General features: G+C 38.8%; 1 protein-coding gene across 3 annotated transcripts in view; it reads left to right on the top strand.

Annotated features, from left to right (window-relative positions):
- Positions 1-22734, top strand: part of IMMP2L (inner mitochondrial membrane peptidase subunit 2) — a 625477-nt gene that overhangs the window by 534508 nt on the left and 68235 nt on the right. The gene's annotated exons all lie outside the window — the stretch shown is intronic.

The raw sequence follows: 22734 nt of genomic DNA, 5'->3' as shown, positions 1-22734 counted from the left end.
TTGGGTTCGGCCGGTCAACCAATTACAGATCCATTTAACAGTTACTTTGTCTAGCCCACATTTTACAAGCTTGTTTGCAAGAATATCATGGGAAACCTTGTCAAAGGCCTTACTGAAATCAAGATATACTATATCCACAGCATTCCCTTCATCTACCAAGCTGGTAATTTTATCAAAGAAAGAGATCAGATTTGTCTGGCATGACTTGTTTCTCTGAAACCCATGTTGACTTTTTGTGATTATGGCATTGCTTTCTAGATGTTCACAGACTCTCTGTTTAATGATCTGCTCTAGAATCTTTCCTGGTATTGATGTCAGACCGACTGGACGATAATTGTTGGGATCCTCTTTTTTCCCCTTTTTGAAGATGGGGACAACGTTTGCCCTCCTCCAGTCTGCTGGGACTTCTCCTGTTCTCCAGGAGTTCTCAAAGATTATTGCCAATGGCTCCGATATTACATTTGCCAGTTATTTTAATACTCTTGGATGTAGTTTATCTGGTCCTGGAGACTTATATTCATTTAGATTAACAAGGTATTCCGCTACTATCTCTTTACTTATTCTGTGCTGAAATTCCCCTGTTCTGTCCTCTGCTCCATTATCTTCAGGTTGAGCACGCTTTGCCTTTTCTGAGAAGACTGAGGCAAAGAAGGTGTTGAGTAATTCTGCCTTTTCTCTGTCTTCTGTTAGCATTTTGCCATCTTCTCCACGCAGTGGCCCTATCGTTTCCTTCTTCTTCCTTTTGCTGCGGACATATCCAAAAAAGCCCTTTTTGTTGTTCTTAACCTCTCTAGCAAGCCTCAGTTCATTCTCCGCTTTAGCTTTTCTGACTTTACCCCTACACATGCCTGCTATTTCTTTGAATTCCTTTTTTGTGATTTCCCCCTTTTTCCATTTCTTCTACATGTTCTGTTTCAAACTTAGCTCGGTTGAAAGTTCCTTAGTCATCCATCCTGGTTTCTTGAGACACCTCCAATTTTTCTTTCTCACTGGAACTGTTTGAAATTGTGCCTTCAGTATCTCTCTTTTGAGAAACTCCCATCTGCCCTGAACTCCCTTCCCTTTTAGTATTTCTGACCAGGGGTTCACCCTCAATACTTCTCTAAGTTTACTGAAATCCGCTCTCCTAAAGTCTAGAATGCGTGTTTGACTATGCCTGGCTTCTGTATGCTTGTCACTATTTTCCATGAAACCTCTAATAGGATTCCCATTATAACTTTCCTTTCTGATCTCAATATCTCTTTGGCCGGACACAGGTTTTGAAAAACATTCCATACTAATTTCTTTACTGTCCTTTTTCCTCTTCAATCCCTTTTCTGACCCCCCCCCCCCCCCGATAGTGAGATTTCTTAAATATGAGGATAAATATATAAATCTGTGTGTATGTGCCATAGCCACACTGTGGTTGTCTAGGCAGCATGAATTAAATGTGCTAGACATTAAAGGCATTCAAGAATCAGGTTGTCACCAAAGTTTGCTCCATAGGCCAATGCCTGATTTTGAAGAGTATGAGTAAGTTCAACAAAAAGAAGAAAACTAGCTATAATAAGATGGCTGTTTTCAGCTCGCTTTCATGTGAAAGTGATTCGTGTGATCACTTTCACTCAGGTCACAGATGGAATAAGGATGGGGGAGAAATCCAATCCCTATCCCGTCCATGTGTGATAATTTTCCATGTTGCTCAACTAATGGGAGGGCCCATTACAACAGTCCTAATTAATCCTTTAGTTCTGATTTCTGACCTTTTTGGTTCTTGCTTCCATTTGTGATGCTTCTTGGTTCTGGTCTAGTGCAAAGACATTTCCTTGTATCCACTCCTGGAGCTCCGACCTGTGGTATACCTTGGCACTAATGTGAAGTAGTAGTTTTAGTAAGCTCATAGTGTATAACTTCCCAAAATGACAGAAACAATGAATAAAGGAATAAATGGAACTTCAATGGATATATGGATGTTTTAAAAACCTTGGAATTATATCATCTGGGTTAGGAGGAAAACTGAAGGGGGAAACTTGCTTAAAGCCTGGAATATTGGCATAGTTTTGACCAACTTACAAGATTCATAAGGTGTAGCAATGACATTTACACTGACTTTCTGTTTTAATTGGTGTATATATGAACCAGAACTCATTCAACTCATGAATGACTAAAAAAATGAACAGTATAGAATACTAAGATTATTTTTTAAATGGTTTTAGATCAGGTTTTGCTCATGCCACTGTCCTGCTTCATTTCCTGATATTTATAGGGGTTTCATATGGCATTGTTTTGGACTTTTAATCCTTCTTTGTTTTTCCACAGCTTCCCCCCTCTTCTTCTACATTGCAGAAAATCCATGGTAGTTGTGGTGGAAGAGACAGAATAGCTATAGAGTGCCTCCTTTTCTTTCAGTCATATATGTCAGCTGCACATGAGGATGCATTCGAATGAGCATTTAAAAAAATGCATTCAAATAAACTCTTTCACAGCTACTAACTAAAGAATTCTGGAACTAATTACTGCAACAAGTGTCCCCTCAAAAAGGAATCAGTTCTTATTGCTTAAAAAGAATACTTCAGTTTTTACAGAATAATTATTTTCTCTGTTTAAATAAAATCCTAAATTGCAGTTTTCTTATTTCCTTGGGGTAGTTCTTCTTGTGCTTGAGTAAGTGTTTGCCCATGTTTTGTCCATAGTTTTGTCTTCGAAGGAGTGATTTCTTCCAACTTTAAAGACTTTGGGTTGACTCCAAAGTCATATTTAGTCATTTAGAAAACCTTAGGGTTCACCTTAGGGTTGCCATAAGTCAGAAATGACTTGAAAGGAAGATGAATTGAAATGAATGGGTCAGTCAAGTCACACTTCAATGCTATTGATTTCAAGGGATATACTTGAAGCCTGAGACTGGATCCAGGCCCAATGATGTTGGTTTTCTTCAGAATTCAACGGCTTTTCCAGAATCCCTAGTGCAAACAACTTGGCACACTTCATAGTTCTTGGTTGTGGATCACATCATTCCTGATCACTGGTTATACTGTTTGAGCCTTATGGGGCTTTTAGTCTGAAACACCTAGAGTTAGAATGCATAGAAGAGATGTAAAGAAAACTTGCATTTTTTTTTCATTCTTAGTGAGAAAGGGTATCCAAATACACTGAGACAATCATTTTGAGTGATTTGTTGAAGATATCCTTTCTGCTGTATGTTTTTTATTCATTTTTGTAAAAAAAATGATTCTACAAAAATACTCTTTTCTATGGCCAAAAATATGGCCAAGAGCCTGCATCATCAGACATAACTACAATGATGGAGATCTGTTATCATAGCTGTGTCACGTTCAAACCCCTATCTTTCCATTCAGACATTAGTTGAAGGGTTTTCCAGACACTGCAGTTCGGGGCTCTGAGCAATAACATCTGCAGGACTCTCTCCATCATGAGACAGATCAAGAGCAGGCAGCTGGAGAGGCCTGTTGGGGTCCTGCCACAACTGCTTGTTTCAAATGCATCCAGAAGAGTACTGAAGATGTCAATCCATATTAACCTAATCTACAGTGCCTTGGAAACGTTTTGGTTGGAGTGCTGATAGGCTGCAAAGTTTTGTTTTTCAGGTTACGTCCAGTCATTAATGACTGTAAACATGAATTGCAAAAGTTATGACATTGTAAGTTCAGTTTATGGTCTCATATTTAATGAACAATGTGCCAGCTGTTATTTTTAAGCAGATGCCAGTGAGCTTGCACAAAATAAACTGTTCCCTGCATAGGGACATTTTTCTGCTGAAAACAATATTTTGTCACAAATGCAATTTCTGTGAAAATCCTGAAATGTGAAATAATAAATGTGAAATAATGTCCACAAGTCTCACAGTCTCACCCAATGAGGAGAAACCGCAATAAATAAATAAGTGAAATTGTGTATCCTTAACGTAGGTGGAAATATTTTCCTTGTAATTCATATAGATGAATTGGATGTGCAGAAGGGACAAAGCATCATTCTGTATCTGACCTACAATTTCATGTAATGTCACTGATGAGATATGCTTTGAACTGTTCATGACCTGTTTGGGAGAGACCAGTCTAGCAGAGCTTTAACAAGAGCAAAGACCCTCCTGGCTATTAAACTGGTAGAAGATAGGCTACTGCAGAATAAATGTGAACAGCAGGAATTATAGAGCAGATCATCCAGACATACTTAATAGTAAAGGGTAGTAGCAACTTCAGGCAAACATCTTTCTTAGGAAAATTAGGGTGTTCTAAATATTTCCGTCTTTTTCTTTCTGCAAGGATATGCAAATAGGTTATTCTTACCTTTATTCCATGAAACTTGAAATGAGCAGGAGTTCTTGCAGGAAGACAAACCATTCCATTTTTGTTTATAGCAATTTTCAACATTTTAAATTATGAGAGGGATTGCAGACTAAAATATACCCAATGCTAAAATAAAAGCAAATAATAATTCCTCCTTGTTCGAAATCAGTTTTTCTCCTTTCTTCTTATGTATTTTCCTACACTGATTGTTTCATTTTTAAAATGAAACAGAGAGAGAGAGAGAAAGAGAGAGAGAGAAGAGATTTTAAAGCTGTCCAGCTGTTTTGCTGATTTTTTAAAAATAGTTTCTATATAACATGTGGCAAAATGGTGTTCAAAGATAATCATGCGTTCTGCAGCTGCCAAGTGAGTTACCTTCTATTTGGCTTTTGAACAAAGAAGAAAATGTATCCTGCTCATATCCCTGGGCACTTTTTAATTTTTATCAATATGCTTATAGTATATTTAAGCATTATAATAATTGTGTAAGGAGAAGAACAGGGACACAGAAATAGGGACATGGCTAAAGCAAATAGCTTCAGAATTTGAATTGGCATGTGTCCTCTTTCGACTTTTTGCTTATGCCCACACAAAGGGCAAGTTTATTGCAAATCACATTTCTAAAAAGAGATATTTCCCACTATATCAATTTTACATCAGTGATCAATATGCTCAATGATCATATTTACTTTGACTGTGGATTTAGGAAAGACAATTTATACAGGCAATTTTGTACAAACAGGAGTTTATAATTGAATTGTAAACAATATCTTTAAGAGTGTGTTTGTTCTGGGCAATATTCACATGGTATTTCCAACTCTTTAAAGTAAAATTATTTACTCCTAGCAATTTTTACCGTTGGCATCAAAAACAACCTTGCTCCCATGCTCTTGCAATTTGCAATTAAAAATAATGGGAAAGTTTATACCTCATCAGACCTTGCTGCTAAATCCCTTAATCCTACTTAAAACTATTTGGTACATTATTTATTTATTTATTTACTTATTTATAGTATCAAGATGTTGTATGTCAGAGGCAGCGAACCTTTGCCCATCCAAATGATTAGGAAAACAAATCCTACAATTATTTACTACTATCCATGCTGTGTGGAATTGATTGGAGATACTGGGCAAAGTATTTGGAGATCCAAAGTATTTGGAGAAGCTGCCCCTGCTGTAAAAGATGGCATTGCCCACATTCAAAGCATTTCCAATACAGTTTTGTGCTGCCTATTGGTATTTAGTTGAATCTGATCTTTCACATTTCTTTTAAATTGAATGTATAAAAGAAAGTATAAAATACTGTATACACTTCAGCATTTGACAGATGAAAACTGGGACATGTGAGGCCAAGCAATTTCAGAGCATGGACAAGGTGGCAAAAGTTATTAATGAAGAAGAACAAACAAGCCTGGAGAATCTGCACACTTTGCTTTTGCTTGAGCCTACTGGGCAGGGCAGAATTCTGTCCCTTTCCTGATCTAATTATGTTCAAATCATTTTTGCAGTTTGAACTCAGTTTGCAGAAATTTAAGTAAGCTGGGACAAAGGTGAAAAGTGGAAGGGAAGAGGAAAAAATAGGACATTATATAATCAGTTGAAAAAGTTCGAGGACTGAAGGCCCGAACAGACAGGCCAAAATAAAACTGTTTCAGGTAACTTTGGAGGTATACTGTTTAAATGACACACACATTTTAAGAGGCCATTATTATTATTATTATTATTATTATTATTATTATTATTAACCTTTATTTATAAAGCACTGTAAATTTACACAGCACTGTACATACAATCTTTTTAATTGGACGGTTCCCTGCCCTCAGGCTTACAATCTAAAAAGACATGACACAAAAAGAGTGGTGGTGGGGAAGGGGCCTCTCTAATAGGATAATACATATAAATTACATAGCAATACAGGAAATGATTTAATAAAACAAACAACAAAAGAACATCAGATAGCTTAGGCCTGGAGCATGGCTTTGGCACAGCTTCCAGCCTCTTAGGACACATGCATCATTTAAACAACATGCCTCCAAAGTGACCTGAAGCAGCTTTATTTTGGCCTGTCTGTTCGGGCTCTGAAGATTAATCAGGACTGTCCCAGCCAGTTAAGGAGCATATGACAAACAGTGTTTAATATAGCAGGAGTAGACAATTGTATGACCAACTTCTACCCTAGGGACTTCCTGGGTGCCACAGATGATGGCGGGGTACAGACGGGCAGGGGAAGACGTCTTGGAGGTGTATTCTGCTGAATACGGAGCCTCCAGACCGCCCGCCCTAGGGGCGTGGCTCAGGTGATGGGGCTTCCACATGGGGGGCAGTGAAGACGCCTCACCTGGGGCCATTTCTGACCCGCAGTTTCCAAACCGCCGCCTCGGAGGACGCTGCAAAGAGAGAGGCAGCTTCCTCACGGGCAGCCAAAAACGGGGCTTTTTTTTTTCTTTTGCCGGCTGGCGGATGCGCGGCGGCAGAAAGCCTATGGGCACATTTAAAGCGCCCAAGCCCCTTTAAAACTTTTTCCCTCGCCCTGCCCAAGAACAATAGTGTTCTCCTGCCAGCTGGTGATCAGCTGGTGTTGGCATCCTTGTCCACTTGCATGTTGCCAATGTCACCAGCATCATGGATGCCTCCTCTCCTTTGGTCCCCGCGCTCTTGCTGAATCTGCAATGCACAGCCACAGCTGTCGCCGCTGCCACCGCTGTCCCCCTGCCATCCCCCATCACCTCCCTTGTACATATGTAAATATTTAAAGTTTTAGGGTTTTTTTATTGTTAGGTGAAAATGGCACAGGAATGTGTGTAGGGGTTCACTTTAAATTCCAAACTTCCCCCAATTCTAGCAGCGCATGCGTACATGTTGCTCTAGGGTTAGGGTTAGGGTTAAGGTTAAGGTTAGGGTTACGAGTCTTAAAATGCGCTGCAGCTGTGCTGCAGCTTCCACACCTGCATGGCAGCTGACGCTGCAATTAAAGCCTGACTGCAAACTGCACATGTTCCAGGACCCCGACTCATTATGTGACGCAGCAGACACGGAGCTTTTAAATGGGCAACTTAAATTAGCAGCATAACAATTCTGGCGTACCGGTGCAGCAGCTTACAGACGGAGCTGCGCAGCTGCGCATCATACAGAAAAGAAGCGGGGAAAAGCAGCACCTTTTTAATGCCGCTTCTTCCTGCTTGGGGCGTGCGGTCGGCGTGTTCATGGTGGCATTCAGGTAAGGGCCGTCTGAAGGCTCTACCTTCATGACATCATGAACACACCCCTTTTTGCCCGTCTGTATCCCGCCATTGTCTGAAATGCCCCCTTCCCCCAAAAAAAGAATCAGAAGTGGGTAGATATCTAATTCTGGTTTTTAGTAAATAGATCATCTTAAATTGTAGTATGTGGACAGGATGGTGGTGGTTGCAACTTATTTAAAATTCCTATAGGTGGAGGCTTTCCAGGAAGGCAATTTATCCCTTATTTTCTAAGTAGAAATATAGTGGTCTGGAGAATCTGGATTAAGGGAATGCACGTAACTTTGTACATCCCAGTGTGTAGTATATGCACAATTATTCTGCAATAACACATATGAAGGGAAGTGAGCACCAGTTAAGTTACTTTGGCCTGTTACAGACTGCCAAAATAAAGCTGCTTCGGGTCTCTTTGGAGGTATGCTGTTTAAATGATGCATGCACCCTAAGAATCCGGAAGCTGCACCAAAGTTGCTCTCCAGTCCTTAGGAATGGAGTGTGGCTTTGGCGCGACTTCTGGACTCTTAGGACCCATGCATTATTTAAATAGCATACCTCCAAAGAGACCCGAAGCAGCTTTATTTTGGCAGTCTGTAACAGGCCCCTCTTACTTTTCATCTAACAGTCAGTTTGGGCAGAACTGGTACCACCCCTAATAATCTGTTTTCCTGGGCAAAATTCACTTGTAGGAATGCAGTTCTTCATGAAGTTTCTTCTTAAAGGAAGTAATTAGTAATTTCAGTAATTTTCTTCCTGCTGTGAGAAAATCTTCAAAAACTACACAGTATTTAAAGGCAATTTTTCTTTCAAGACTTATACTTTGCAAAATTCACGTAGCAATAGCAGCTTCATTTACATACCGCTTCATACCACACAAAGCAGTCTCAAAGCGGTTTACTATTGTAAGCTAATTGCCTCCAACAATCTGGGTATGCATTTTAGTGATTTTGGAAGGATGCCAGGCTGAGCCGACCCTGAGTCCCTGGTTGGGATTGAACTCACAATCTTGTGGTATGTGAGTGAGTGGCTGCGGTACAGACATTTAACCACTGTGCCACCAGGGCTCCAAAACATGTGATTGTTTGGTTCAGAAAACAGCATTTTCTCTGCATAAATCAATATTTTCATGTTGAAATACAAATTTCTGAGCAGAAAATGCTGTTTTATATACAAATGTACCACATGTGAATTTTGAACAGACTAAATCCCTGATCATAGCATTTTATGTGCATAAAAATGCTGATTTCTGCACAAAATAACCATATACAAATTTTGTGCAAAAGAACTCCAGAATGGTGAATATTCTTGTCAGTTCATAATTCTTCTTGTTATGGTTTTTCATAACACAATAACATATTTTTCATCTATTTTCAATAAATATTTGCAAATATTCTTTTCTTCCCTGTTGCATTGTGATATATTACTGGGTTGACTTTGGCTATAAGACTAATTATTAGTTTTGTTCTTTTGCCATTTCTTTAGAGGGAAGGACCCATCTTAATATGGAAAAACACAGTGGTAGGCCAGCAGAAGTGATGGAATAGATAACAGGAGTATAAATAGGCTGAGAAGCCTACAAGTGGGAATGTTATCTATGCTACAAGCAACTGAAGTTGCAGGAAGCTTTGATGAGCAACCTCATGCATTCTCAGGCCTAGATACCCAGTCTGGTATTTCTGGTTATTGTTGTTGTTGTTGTTGTGTGCCTTCAAGTCTTTTGTGAATTATAGTGACCCTAAGGCAAATCTGTGACAGGGTTTTCATCAAAAGTCACTCAGTGGGTTTGAGGTATGAATAGTAACTACCGTTACTATACTTAAAGTGCACTCCTTTTTGCAGTTTCATCTAGAATATATCTAAGAACAGATTTTCATGTCTTGCCTTTGTATCTTGTTATCCTTCCCCACACCTGGAATTTCTTTCTACCTACACCTTGAAATGATGTCCTGAAAAGCAAAGCAAAAGAAATTTGTAACAACGCCATCTCATCTTCAACTTCTGCTCTTCATAATGTTAGAAAAGAAACACATTTTTCCTTCCTAACATGAATCTTCTTCTAAAAAAGTGTAGACTAGAGATACCAGATATCAGCCCTGTTAATTTTAATGGGATTATTTTGAAATAAGTGTGATATTGTGCACAATATGCATCCTCATTATTGCACTTAAAAGAAACACCACTATATATGTGTCTCTAGTATTCTACATTTTAAAATGACCTTTTGTGATTCAATCACATTTGTTACAATGTGCCTCTTCGTCTTTCCCCATGAGTATAAATTGATTAGGGGGCATGTAATTACAAGCCAGAAGGCCTAGTGTTTACAAGTCTAAGCCTCTGGCCCTCATTTTACCACACTGTGAAGGTTAAATGCAAAGGACAGAATCTGAATGTTAATACTGTATTTTCATTTTTAAATCTCAGTGCAATTTTTATTCCTTAGAGGAAGTACAGTATATTCAGCAGTGCCTGCATTCCCAATGGTTTAGAAGATAGGATACGGAAACCTATGAAAATTTACAAGTGGAAGCCGAGAATATGATTAGAAAGAAAAGGCTTTGAGAAAGTGGAGACACAGAGAACTGGCAGAAAGATAACCACAAAGAATTTCTGAGAAACTCACATTGGGCTTTAGGAAGTAGCCCTGTTTATATACTTCAGTCAAAAGATGTCTCTGATGACTGCAGTGTTTTACTTGGTAAAGCTACCTGAAATCAATAGAAGTTGTCTGAAGTTAAAAATTTTAGTTTTCAGTTAGGTGTGCCAAGGCTGTCAAATGATCTGCACCAGAAATAAGAGGAAGTCTTCAAGAAAACATAAGATGAGCCTAGTAAAGTCAGTGCAATACACAATTTAGTAAAATCACAAATTAGATTTTTTCTGAGACACCAACCAGACTAGCATAAGAAATAGTAGACTATATGCTAAAGTTACTTAAATTACATCACACATTCAGACTAGATGCACAGCAGGGTTGTTTGCTTCCCCCCCATCAGTCATCAGCCCCTGCCCATGTATTTATGTAAGAATAAGGTACTTGAGATAGCTTAAACACAACCCACACAGAGCTTTATAGGTCATAACTAGCACATTGAATCTCTGTTCTACAATCTTGAGCATCATTTTGCTTGCATCACTTTAGTGCAATGGTCCAATGGTTACTATAACCCCTTGTTCCCCTTCCTTAGAATCAAGACTTTCCATTCTATAGACCATTGTTTTGAATTTCCATATTTGCTGGCAGATTTATTTTAGATTTTGGATGGATTCTGTCTCTATAGCTTGAAACAGCTCCATTGGTGTGCCCTATGTTGGTGATGATATATTCCTTCCAATTGCTTCAACAGTAGCTTTAGCTTCACTTTCTAAAACTGTAGGTTCTTTGTCAAAAGGTTCTACTTTGAAGCAGTGGTGCAGCTGGGGTTGGTGTCACCTGATGTGGGGAGGGGGCAGCAGGGGGCAGACTATTGTGGACCCTGTAAGGTACTGTTTCCCAGCAGCAGCCACCACTGGAGGGGCAGTGCCAGAGCATCTGGACTCCTGAGTCCAAACAGAAGCTACTGGCCTTCCAGCAGCCACTGTCACTGGTGGGGACAATACAAAGGCCATTTGGACTCCAGAATCCAAATAGATGGTATTCCTCCCCCCAGCAGCCACCATCACTGGAATGGGCAGTGCCAGAACTGTTTGGTCTCTGGAGTCCAAACATAAGGTACTGTTTCCCTAGCAGTCACTGCTCCCAGAGGGGGTGGTGCCTTTGTCTCTGGAGGGCTGTTTGGGCTCCAGTGTGGCTGCTTGGCCTCTGGCCTCATTTAGAGTGCCCCCTCTTTGTGGTATAGCATCCATACTCTTAATTCAAGTTTCCCTTTGAATTCTTGTGTTTTGTGGAAGAGGTCCCTCATTCTTTTTGTTGTTGTTGTTGTCTATACTTTGCATTCATTATTATAATAGTTCTTTGTCCTAATGTACAAGTGGGCGAACAATTGCATTCATGATTCTGACTGTTTTTCCGTCATCTTTTAATTTAGCTCCTCATTTGCCCATAACCAGCAGAAGGGTGTCATCAGTAACTGAATCAGTCTTATCTTGTCTTTTTTGGCTACTGAAAGATCAAAGGCAGGGAGATTTAGCAATGTTTTCTTCTGTACATTAGGGCTGGACAAATATTGAAATTTTTTTAAATAGTCACAAATATATTTCTTAGGTGTCAGGAAATGCTGATGAGGATAATCCTGGACTGATAAGATGTTTTCCATTTGGAACTTATTATACACAAAATTTGCATATTTTGCACATAAAACTATGTGTAAACAGCATTTTCTGTATGGGATATAATATGCAGAAAATTCTGCTGTCTGTGCAAAAAAAGTATCATATGAACATTTTGTACAGAATAAGTCCTAAACTGCAGTTAGTCTTCAAAAAAGTCAGTTTTTGAAAAATTTCTCACATCAGAAAGAAGATTGCTAAAATTATTTGTTGCTTCTTTTGAGAATGAAATGAAGAATTAGGTTAACACTGTGCAATACTAGTGAAAGTGCCACTGGAATTCAAAGAGATTCTCCATTAGTGTCATTTCCCACTACTGCTGCTGTCTAAGGCCGAAACACATGGGCAAAAAGCACCGGCTTTGGGCCGATCTGGGGGCATGGTGAGCAGAAAATGCATGCCCCGGATTGGCTGAAAGCTGCACCAGAGTTGCCTAAGATCGCTCAAACCTGGCGGCAAAAGAAGTGGGGAAAAATACTCCATAGCAGTGGTCCATTCTGGACCACGGTAGTGGTTGGCCTCAGGACTGTGGTATCCAGTCCCATGCCACTCAGGGTTCGATCGCCAGTCTGTTTCACCCCTAGTAGGTTCTCCATTGAAACTATCAGTTCTTTTTTGATGACTGTGGCTATTACTCCCTGAAGAGAATGGATGCATCTTATTCTGGTGAGTTCACTTTAAGCATTCTAACTTAAATAGTCTAGACTATTGAAAGAGTCTAGTATTCTTGATGGTATTACTCTGGCGCCATCAGTCTGTATCATTGTATTAATGTGTGCATTGGAGAGAAGATTGTTTTGTCAGTCACACACACACACACACACACACACACACACACACACGTTCTTAAGTGATTTGCTACATCCTTCTACAATCCAGAACAGATTTATCTAAAGTATGGTTTAGAGCTTTACCAATTGTATATATGTGTGTAAATTAGAAAGTTATTACTTGATTATGTGGCTTCTAGTTGATTTTGAAATCAGCTTGTTTAGAGAAAAAATAGCAGCACAGGGGACCAGTTCAATGGCTCTATATTTTATAGGGTTTTAGCCTATGGCTTTATTATGTTATATGTTTTAAACATCTTAGAGATTTTTTAAAAAAATAATAAACAGTTTAGAATTCATGAAAGATAAACAGTAACATCCTTGCCTTCTCTGCTTTGATCTCAGATTCAGACTTGATTGGTTCAATGTATACTTGGCTGCTCTGAAATAGCAACTCATTCTACCAACATGGTAGACTCCATATTGGATACTGTGAGGTGTCTTAATTTGTTCTTCTCTCCCACATGTCTTCAAACACACACTCTTTTCAGCAGTCTTGACATGATCAACACAGTGTATTTAGCATATGTCCTGCATTTCTACAGTAATCTTTGTAAGCCTTGTTCTGAACTATGATATAGGCATATCTGAGATCTAGCATATCTACAAGCCTTCAAATTCCCCTTGGGAAAAGAGCACAGGTACCTATTTCAGACTTTATTGAATGCTTGATATGATCTGTCTTGTGTTTATGGGAACAAAAGGTCAAAATTCTCATTTACAAAGTTTTCAACCATTATGGCTGTGACGGTCTTAGAATTATGTGCATAAACATCAGGGTTTTGTGACCTTTATAATAAAGGACAAATTCCTCTTGTGTGCAAGGTGATGCAACTTTGAATTCTGTGTTTGGTTCTTATGCTGTTATAATTCACTTGACTCGGTGGTTTTACCTTCTATAATTCTTCCTGTTTGAAAAAAAGAGTGAGCTTATTTACCACTTATTTAAAATGGGAAACAGTTGTAAGGGTTGGTGTCATGCGACTTTCCTAATTGCTGTCTTAAGCTTCATTGTGTGCCCAGTGTGAAATAGCTGTTTTCAGAAACCTCAGAAGATCCAGTCTCAGCGGAACTGTTCAGGAGAGAATAAAGCTGAAACTTAATTATGATGGCTATATCTTTGTCAGCACTTTTAAATAAATACCAGCAGACTGAGGAGGCACCGTAAGTACCATAAAGTCAATGGCACTTAAACATCTTTTGTTTTCCCTTCCCTGGAACATATTTTCTCTGGATAGCTTCACCACATTGCTGGAATGTATAGCCTTCCACATTTTCTTGGGTTCCAAGTATCATTGACTCCAGTTGTTATAAGGATAGCCGGAGCTGCTGCATCCTTGCATTTCTGCCTGAGTTGGTTGCCACACTCTTAAGAACGCCCAGCTAACAAAGAGTTTCACATAATTATTTCCTCTCCTGCTGTACATGCAGCAACTATGCAAGCATTACATAAGGAAGAGGTACATGGCTCCCTCTCTCTCTGTTTTACTGAATGGTTCAGTTATGGCCACTTTCCAGGACACAGAATTGTCTTTGATGGCTTGACCAAAACCAAACAAGACTCCAAGAGTTTTTGAGAATGCTATAGCCCCTGCTTTTGTTTTGTAATGCATCTGGCAGTATTGAAAGTCTACTGAATATTCTGGAGTTCATTAACTAATTTTGATCATATATATGCATTAATCTACTCCTAGGGTTTGTTTGTTTGTTTGTTTGTTTATGAGAAATATATAAAAATGCAATTTGGCCTAAATATGTGCAGATAGCTTTTAAATAGCAAGAACAACATATCCAGATACCAATATGGCAAGATTTGTCTGCACAGAACATCAGGTGAAATAAAAATGAAGAGGAAAATTGATCTTAAATGTCAATAGTTAAAGAGGATAGCAAATGCTTGTGGAAACATTTCAGCTGTCCAAATGTGACCTTTTAAACTTCCCATACTATTCCCACACTCAAATTAGTTTAAAAAAAAAAAAAAAAAAGACCCTCCATATAGGTTTTGCGTAGAATTGAAGATCAAATGTTTACTATCAGTCCATCTACCACTTTTAAATTTGTACTGCAAAAGGAATTCAGGCACTGGAAACACAGAAATTAACATGTAGACTCAGATGTTGACTGACAAGTTATTTTTGAATAATAAAATGTATACACAATATGGTCCATCAAAATTTAAGCATTTTACTTTCTAATTTTTTCCATAGTAGTAAAGAGTTAAGCATGTTAACCAAGGTATTTAACCTGTATATTCTCTTTTGCAGCCGATAAAAGTTCTGCATAATTTACTACCATTTTCTCTGTATGTGTTATTTTGCCACTTGTGCATCCTGATCCAATTCATGTTTATTTGGAAGTAGGTCATTCTGAGTTAACTGTAAATTTACACGGGGTTGCAACCTTAATGGCATACTTCCCAGTTCCAGATTCCACATTTGCCTATATTCAAATGAAATGTTTCAAAATGAGCAGTGTGTGGGCACATATACCATGTAGTATTAAGACATCCATTTTTAATGCATTGACTTAACGTTTATATCATGAACAGGTTTGTTTTGTTTAGGATAGGGAAAGATGAATTTTGAATTAAACTGTAATTATTGTTTAGTATATTCCACAGCACTAGCAGGTGCTTATATTGGCTTGAGAATTGTAGTATAAGTTTAAATACAGGTCAACTGTATCTGTTAATCCAGGGCTGAATGGAATTTTGTGAGTTTGTGAAGTTAATACAAAAATGGCACATTACCAAAGTGCTATAAATTTTTCTGTCAAGCCCATTTCACACAGCTGGCTTGTGATTTTCTTAATGCCTTGAGTATTTTTCTGTCTCTACAGGTATGACATTTTAAATACAGAATTTCTATCACTAAATGATATTTTTCAGCTCAACTTGACTAAAAAATTAAACTGTGGACTGAGAGAGCTTATGCTAAGGAGTGTAATCCTTCCCTGTCAGTAACTACTCTTGTGAAGTTACCAGGTCTTTTCAAAATTGTATGCGACCCTTGGCTTACATATTTGAAAATAATGGCTCCAGAATATATATTCTGACATGTTGTAGGAGTAATAGCCTTGTGAAAGTAGTTTGCCACAAGCCAGTATAAAAATTGAAATGTGACATGGGAAGTATGGAGAGAAACCTTTCTGTTCATTTAAACATTATGTATCAAAATCATCAGCTCCCTTTCTTGGAAATCCAAATAAAAGCATACAGTAGCAACTGTGTTCTTTGGGTTAAAATTCCATTCTACCACAAATAAGGTGATCAGAATGGAGACATCTGACTTTTTGATATGCTTATCAGAATTAACACAGAGATAAAAACATTTGATTACTCCTTACCATTCTGACTCCAAAAAATCCATGTGACTGAGTACTGTTTAATAATACAAAAATTAACATTGCCTTGGCAGTGTTATAAATTTGCACAGAATTACAAAAGTAAATAATTATGGATAGATCAGATACAAAATTAGTTAGTGGCCTGAACAGTGAGGAAGCTATCCTCAAGTCTCAAATCTTTGCAATAAACTTTTAAGTTGAGTCTCAAATCTGGGAGACAACTTTAACAGAAAAAAGGGAATCAGGGTGTGTTTCTCAGAGGGGAACAGCAAGTGTATTAAGCAATGGTCTTGAAGTGGGTGGGTTGAGGTGTGCTTGGCAGCCTGACCCCACTGCACATTAGAGGAGCTTTGGAAAAGCTTTAGAATGATCCTTCTGGTTCAAGCCCATTGCCTAACATGTTTGCTGTTCTTCTGGAAGAAATGCACCTGTGCTCTGGGGTTGGATCTTTCCTGCTGCTCAAAGTGAATGATGTCACCATGTTGGTTGCTAAAAATATACAATTTGTGATTTGAGTCGATGAATCAGTGCATCATTTATTACCAAAGTCAACTCACTGTCAATGTCAGTGCATCATGTATTGCCAAAGTCAAGTTGAGTCCAAGTCAAGTCACTGAAGCAACTTGCATCTGAGTCAATTGACTCAAATCTATATCACTGCAGTTGAGCCCACGAAATGTGTGGGGATGTATTTCACCCAATCCTACAATTAACAGAACTGAAAGGGAAGGAATGTCAATATGTGCTAAGGCAAAGTCAGGCAACATTCAGCCCAAGGCTAGGCTGCTCCCATTTTTATGGCTCCCACCTGAATTTGCTGCTGTGATGCAGAAAGTAGAAGGTGAGAGAAAGAAGAAAAAGCTGCATTTTCCCTTTAAACCAAAGTGTGTAGGGCGCATTTACCTTTTCATACTGAATTTCAGAAGCACTGTTAGCCTCAAAATAACATGCATGTCCAGCCATTGACTTTTCACAGCATGGGGTGAAATATGGTTGTGACAGTGAAGGGGCATACCCCGTTAGTTCATGAAGGTCCTGTTTGAGGGCCTACATTTGGAAGTTTCCTGTTGTGATCTAACACACTATCTGCATGTCTGTGCTTAGTAATACAATAGCACTGGATTTCTCTTCCATTATTCCTCTAAGCATTCCAATAAATAATCTTGCAAGTATTTGCTGTACAGGGAACAGACAGCATTCATCTGAACTCAGAAAGTCACAGAGCATCTTCTCTTTCTGCCCTGAAGTGTGAAATTTAGAAGGTGCTGTAGTTGCAGCACAACTGATGAAATTATGTATGACAAGTGACTGCAGAACATTTAATACCGGGGATGATTAATTGGCTTTATTTCTTAATATCAGCATGACACTCTTTCCAATCTTACTCTGTTATTTCACACAAGCTGTATCATATGGCAAAGATCCCAAGGGCAAAGGGAAGGTTAGGATCTGTAGGGAGCATCTCCCACCGAGGTTCCTATGAAATGAATGGCATATTTGCACGTCTCCCAATGTAGAGATGCCATTTCAAGTAGAATGTATACCTTATTTAGGCTGACACTCCCATTATCAGATTTTTTTTTAAAAAAATGTCTGTTTTTGGATGGGGCACCAGCTGAGATGCAATTGTGTGGTTTCAAATATTTCCAGGATTTATAGAAGGAGAGTTATTTGACAGTGCTGTTTCCCACAGAATGTAAACTTAAAATTGTTGCTAGGAATAAAGCTATGTTCCTTGCTTGATTGGAAAGGGGAATGGAAAGTGAATTAGGAGCAAAAAAAGAAAAAAAGGAAAAAAGGAAAAAGGAAAAAAAAAGAAAAAAAGGAAAAAAACAGAGAGAACTTGTGAATAATAATATTGTAATATTAGTTGTCTGGCAGGCTATGTACATGAGTTTATGATTCTTGCTCTGGCAGTCTCCATGATAGTTTTTTGTTGTTGTTTTGCTTGTTCTCATCGGCAGCATCTCCCGTGTTTTCCTTTGGAATAAATGTCTTTCAATTGCAGCAGAGCAATCATTCTGGAAGTTGTGTAATATATTGCACTTCGTATGGAGCTGTGAGACTCTGATGTGTAACAAATGAATGTGAACAGTTTTAGATATTTCCCAAAGAGGCTATTCATCTTTTTCTTGACACAAGGCAGGATCTCAGACATTGGATTAAAAATTGCAAGCCTCTGACCTGAAATTATAGGCTATTGCCAACCACTCTCCTTTTTCCTCAGGCTTAATGCTGTCTCTCCTGTTTCATTCCCTACCTTTTCTGCTATTTTTATGTGTACTGTTGCTGTAGTTGATCTATGGCTGATATGTTAGTGGTAGGACAGATTGTCAGCAGTTGTTAAGAGAGAACTACTGCCAGCACATTTCCTCTCTCTCAAGAGACTGTGCAAATCTAGCTTAATAATCACCCTAGCTTTCCTTGGTGCATCCCTGATTAACCCTCATCCCCAAATGCCCTGCAAGTTGTCTTTGGTAAACACTCAAGGCACTATCCACCTATACCTCAGGAGCTTTTAAGTTCTTTTGATTTTAATAGGATAGATTTGGATGGGTTTTTCACTTGCTGATAGAAATCAATCATCTTGAAAGTGCTTAATGCTGGATAGATTATTATTATTATTATTATTATTATTATTATTAACCTTTATTTATAAAGCGCTGTAAATTTACACAGCGCTGTACATACAATCTTTTTAATTAGACGGTTCCCTGCCCTCAGGCTTACAATCTAAAAAGACATGACATAAAAGGAGAAGGGAAAGGTGGTGGGGCTAGTAGGCTAATTCATATAAAGTACATAGCAATACAGGAAAAGATGTTACTCCCCCCATCCCCTGGTCCATCAGCATAAGGTTAGCTATTTCTTTTTAACTATCTGTAGCAGACTGTATAATTCACTGTTATTAATTAGGATCTTTAAAATATCATTCCACTTATTGATATGACTGTCAATATGACTGTCTGGTTGACATATATTTCTATTATTTTAATGAAACTGGGCTAAATCCAATTTTAGTCACTAGGGTAGACCCACTGAGATCAATGAGATATACATGCATGAAGGCCAGCAAGGTCAAGTCAGATATGGCGATGCTCTCTCGGAACCCTTTCTAATAACTAATGGTGTGAAACAAGGTTGTGTTCTCACTCCAACTCTATTTACAATCTTCTTCAGCATGATGCTCCGAAGGGCTACGGCAGATCTCGAAGAAGAAGACGGCATTTATATACACTACCGTACTGATGGTAGCCTGTTTAACTTAAGCCGTCTGAGGGCTCGCACTAAGACTCTAAACTAGTCCGTGAGATGCTTTTTGCTGACAATGCTGCCCTCGTTGCCCATACGGAAGCAGCTCTGCAGCGCCTAACATCTTGTTTTGCTACAGCTGCAGAGCTCTTTGGGCTGGAAGTCAGTCTGAAGAAAACAGAAGTTCTCTACCAACCAGCACCACAGGAAGAACACTACCATCCTCACGTCACTGTAGGCACATCTGTGCTCCGTCCATCCAGCAGTTCACCTACCTGGGAAGCATCATCTCCTCAGACACCAAGATTGAAAAAGAGATCAATCACAGACTAGCAAAGGCATATAGTGCATTCGGAAGGCTTCACAAAAGAGTCTGGAGTAACAAACACTTGAGGCGAAGCACAAAAATCAGTGTGTATAGAGCCATTGTACTGTCTATTCTCCTCTATGGGTCTGAAACATGTGTCACCTATCGCCAACACCTACGACTCCTTGAACGCTTTCATCACTGCTGTTTACGCACAATTCTAAATATACACTGGACTGACTATGTGACAAATGTTGCTGTCCTTGAGCAAGCAGGGATCACCAGCATTGAGGCCATGCTATTGAGGTCGCAGCTGCACTGGGCAGGACACGTTTCTAGGATGAAGGACCATCGCCTCCCCAAAATAGTATTCTACGGTGAACTCGCCACGGGTCAGCATCAGAGGGGCGCTCCAAAGCAGAGATACAAGGACTCCCTGAAACAACATCTCAGGCTTGGCCAAATTGATTACCAACAATGGTCCACCCTGGCCTCGCATCGTGAGGCATGGAGATGCACTATCCATGATGCTGCAGCCTTTTTTGAAAGCTCACGCCAAACAAGTCTTGAAGAGAAATGACAATGCAGAAAGAACCACAACCTGGAAACATCACCCAAAGAGACTTTCCGCTGTGCTTTCTGCAACCGGACCTGTTTATCCCGGATTGGCCTTTTTAGTCATCAATGCGTTTGTAGAAAGCGCAGGATGAGTCCTTCCTGAATCTTGGTTTGCAAAGCAAAGCCAGAGAGAGAGACATGCATGATGATGAACAAGTCCTATTGATTTAATTTGTCCTACCCTAGTTGGGCCTGCAGTTCGATTTATCTCATGATGTCTGTTAATCCATTGTGCTTGGTTTCAGTAAAATATTGATTATTAAGTGGTGTGCACTGCATAAGATAAATATTAAAATGGTGGGTCTTGAAACTTGTTGTTTTAACAGTTTGCCTCACTTTGAAGAGCGGGAATCATTTGGAAGGAGAGATTCTTACTTTTCTCTGGTCATCTTTTGAACACAATAGGAGGTTACATGGCCTTCTGCGGCTTCAAATCACACAGTGCTTATTCCTGAAGCAATTTTCCAAGCTACTTCACCTAACAGCTCTAATTTTGGTCCACTCTTTATGAGTGCAGTTTGCCTTGGCCAGCTAGCTTGGGGGAAAGGAATTATTCAAGCAATCTCCCCCAAGCCTGACCCACTACTGTTCCCTAAATGACTTGCACATTTTTATTTTTGCTCTGCTTCTGCTACATTTCTTCCTACAGATCCAGAAAGTACCACATCTCCTAGCAGACCACTATTGTCATTTTATTAGGTATTCACCTCTTAGACTCACCCAGGACTTTGATAGCATGATCTTAAATTGTGCCTGTAGATTCTCAGCAAATGATAATGCAAATGCTACCAGGGAAAACAAAGATATTTGGATTCTTGTAATGTACTTCATTACAAGTTGGATTAGGTCAGATGTGTGAAAAATTAAGAATGGATTAATTTGATGATTTCCAGTTTGAATAATTTGCTTATCTCTGCCCGTGCTGTTTCTAATATATTAATCTATTATTTTAAAAAAACTCTTTTCAAATTACATATTTAAACATGTATGTGTATATTCAGTTAACATAATATCTAAATGTATATTTTGATTGATTTGAACTGCAAAGAACTCTGCTACATCATTCAGAAAAGTGCAAAATCAAATTAATCCAGTTCTGATTCACAAATTAGGTGCAGCTCAGCCCATTTGGTCCAGGAATTTGCAAAGACCAGAGTAAATCACAAGCATCTGTAGTTTAAACATCAGGAGAAGAATATGAAAGAAAGAAAAACATCCCTTAATAAAATAAAGTCTTTCTAAAAGAGCGATACCATTTTGAGGACAAGTTGTTTCGTCTAAGTTTTAGTTTTCTCATATTGGGGAAAAATGTTCATGTTCACTTCTGGGCTTCTTTGGCTTACATCAAACTATCAATTGATATTTCCAACTATAGTAACTCATTCTAGCAATAACGTTCAAATAAGTCTTGACTTTTTATTTATAATTGACTGGGACTGACAATTGGATTTTGGGCTTTTTGTCCATGACACATAATGCCTCATCAGCACAAGGTGGAAATCATCTCCATGACATCGGGGGAAGGAATGCTGCCTCGCAACCATTTTTCATTGGTGTTGTAAGCAGGAGTGTATTAAAAATAGATGGGATGTCCTGTTTCACATGTATGCTTCTCTACAGGATGGAATGCACCCTGCAGAGACAAAAGAAGCCAAAAGTTCACAATCAAAAACTGCCATTACTCTACTCTAATCTATTGAAGGGCTGTTTTGATGTTTTCCCAAGGCAGTACCTCTTCATATGACCAGATAAAGGGATTTTTCTGCCTGTGCTGAAGGATAAAATGGTCATTGAATCCTAGTTTTGCATATATAAATTGAATGGACTGACACTCTACATTAAGAGTGCCGTGGAGTACTGAACTTCATTTTCAGCTGGAAAATGTTATACACAAAGCTCTCCTCTCTCTCAAACTGGTGCTCCTTCAACATTTGAGCCTGAAGAAGCTGCCTCATTCTTTCTAATGGTAGGACTGGCCTAGCTGCTTATCACAAGCTGGTTCATGTGGTCTGGAAGAATGTTTGCCATCAAAATGGTATATTATTCTAATCTGTTTTGCTAATTTTGTTCTCAGCAGAGCTCACTGTCATCTCTAAGATGTGTCATTGTTATCATTTAATATATATGAAAAATAGACTGAGAAAAAGTATCTAACTGACAAGGTGACGGGATCTGAAATCTGTTCTGTCTAGACTAACACTGCAGCATTAATTTGGTGTGGTCATGGTGGTGGTGGGATTGAAAATAGTCCAATATTAAATTTAAATTTAAATAAGATCCCATGAATTTTGTAATGTGGTAGAAATGTTATAAAGTGTAGAAGAACTAAAATTCCAGGATTGGATCCTTATATATTTGTATCTCAGACACATATGTTATCAGCTCAAGTTCAGTTATTCCCTCCATAGAAAGTGCCTTTTAAAAAAAAATACTACTCCCACTAAACCTTAGGCCACTTGAGGCCATGCCAGCTAGGAGACTTTTCCAAGTTCTGTTTTCAGCGCCCCAAAAGGAAGACTGTAGATTCTATTGGTTGAGCCTAGAAAACAAGCTATACTTGTACCAATGCTTAACCAATACAGTTACTCTATT

This window comes from Sceloporus occidentalis, unplaced genomic scaffold, assembly GCF_023333645.1.
Source record: "Sceloporus occidentalis isolate IW3139 unplaced genomic scaffold, rSceOcc1.0.p SCAF_5, whole genome shotgun sequence".
In the NCBI taxonomy this organism is placed as follows: Eukaryota; Metazoa; Chordata; class Lepidosauria; order Squamata; family Phrynosomatidae; genus Sceloporus; species Sceloporus occidentalis.
Note: the sequence above shows the minus strand (reverse complement) of the source record. Positions and strands in the feature narration are given on the sequence as shown.